This window comes from Dasypus novemcinctus, chromosome 22 (genome assembly GCF_030445035.2).
Source record: "Dasypus novemcinctus isolate mDasNov1 chromosome 22, mDasNov1.1.hap2, whole genome shotgun sequence".
In the NCBI taxonomy this organism is placed as follows: domain Eukaryota; kingdom Metazoa; phylum Chordata; class Mammalia; order Cingulata; family Dasypodidae; genus Dasypus; species Dasypus novemcinctus.
Window position 1 is genome coordinate 66,819,287 of NC_080694.1, and position 2,137 is coordinate 66,821,423.

Sequence of the window (2,137 nt, forward strand, 5' to 3'; positions counted from 1 at the left end):
TGTGGCCAGGTCAAGGTGCTGAGAGGCTGTGCCATGGCCATGTGGCAGTGACAGGAGCTGCCCAGGTGCATGGGCCTTCCCCGTCACCTCCTGTCTGCTCTCCCTCACTTCCCTTTGGCTCCCCTGGAGGCGGCTGCTCTCAGGGATCTTGGCCTAAGCAACAGGGTCTCCCCTGACTGTTGATAATGAGGAGTCAGGGGAGAGCAGGATGTGGAGCCTTCCTCACGTCTGCTCTGGAGTCCATGTGACCAGCCTTGTGGAGTTTGGCACAGACATGTTTGTGGTTGGAACTGAAAGAGGACGTGCTTCTGTCAATACCAGGACGGATTTTCGGAAACATTCTGTAAAATACCTGTTGAAGGAGAAGAAGAGGCTGCAGAAATGCATAAAATGAAAATACAACAGACAAATGAGATGAGTGTGGATGCTGTGGAAATCGAGACTCTCAGAACAGCGGTTGATGACTATTTCTGCTTTTGGTGTGGAAAAGCTTTAGGTAAATCAGCAGAGGTGCCCGTTCCATACAGAAGATGTTAGGAGACCAGTAGGCCATGGTAGTTCAGGTCTTCCTGAAGGAGCTGCCTTTAAACACCCTGAGATTTATGATCTTGCAACCGTGAAATGGATTCTGGAGAGCAAATCAGGGATTTTAAGAGACCTTTCCTAGAGCCACAGAGACACCTAGTTGGTCATGTGGTGGTAACAGCTGGTGAAAGATCAGTACAGTCTCCACGTGGAAGTCGTGGCCCCATCAAAGTGAAGACTGAACACATGGAAGATTCTGGAATTCCCCTAAAAATCACAGCTGTGACCATAAAGAAGAATCCAAAGACCCTGATTGTTCTCACTCCAACTTTCAAGGAAGCCTTCGCTTTTCAGAATACAATGATGGAGCAGAAATGGAAGCAGCAGCCAAAGGTTCTACCCAGCACATCCCTTCAGAAACAATTGAGGACCCTGCACTTGATGTGACTATTGAAGGTGATGCTTATTCTCCACCTACCAAGAGACAAAGACCAATGAACCACCACACTCCCCAGTTACTGAGCCTGCCAATCCTGGAAATTGGAAAGTGAGGGAGTTCAAATTTGAGAAATGGAATGCTCAAATTACTGATCCACACAAGCAGGCTGGAGACTTGTTTGAAAGAAAATATGCTCAAGCCATAAAAGACAAAGTTCCTGTGACAATCCCATATTCCTTCTCCAGTCAAACATTGAAGAGCTTTTTGTAGAAGGACTTCTTGAAGGAATTCATTTTAGATGGCCATCTGCTTACAGAATTCCTCACCTTGAGAGGATATTACTTGCGAAGGAAAGACTTTGATTTGATATTAAGAAGCATGAACTTCTGAATTCAACAAGTGAAGATTTACAACCTTATAAACGAGCTTCAGGAGTAGAGTAAGAAGGGTATGCTAGGATCACTAAACTAAGAAAGATGGTACATCAGCTTTTCTGCAAAAAAAATAATAATAAATTATTGAAGACTTGGGTAGTACTGAAGCCAAAGCTGTCCCTTACCAGAAATTTGAGGCACATCCTAATGATTTCTATGTGGAAGATCTACCAGAAAACATTCCTTCTAGAAGTCCCTAATGGTATGCAATTCTAAGAGTGAAAAAAATCATTCAAGTGGGCAATTGAATTAAATTTGTCATTAAGAGATCAGAACTTCTGACTCACAATGCAATTACAGTTATTCAAACAAAAAAAAACACACATCAAAGAATATTAGAGTGTCAGAATTATCAAGCCATGCAAAAAAGTGGAAGAGATTTTTAATTTGAAATGTGCTCAAGCTCTAGGACTCACAGAGGCATTAAAGTACCACTCCCCTGTGTTTGAATCAAACCCTGAGTTTCTTTGTGCAGAAGGCATGTCAGAAGGAATTCCCTTTTGAAGCCCTACAGGGTTTGGAATTGCAGGGCTTGAAAGAAGTGTGTGTGGGAGTAATAAAGTCATTTGCTGTTAAAACACCTGAACTAGTTGTGGCCTACTTGCCTCCTGCCATGGATAGTAAAATAAACACTAAAGCATTACAGTCCCTGAAAAGACCATAAAGCCCTGGGAACAATTCAAAGGTTCCCGAAAATGAGGTCACTTGAAAGGCCCTATTAGCAGCAATCCTCAAAGGT

At 43.2% G+C, this 2,137-nt stretch overlaps 1 pseudogene; it reads left to right on the forward strand.

Annotated features, from left to right (window-relative positions):
* Positions 1 to 208: 208 nt before the first annotated feature.
* LOC101431113 (general transcription factor II-I pseudogene) lies at positions 209 to 1,076 on the forward strand (annotated as a pseudogene).
* The last annotated feature ends 1,061 nt before the right edge of the window (positions 1,077 to 2,137 follow it).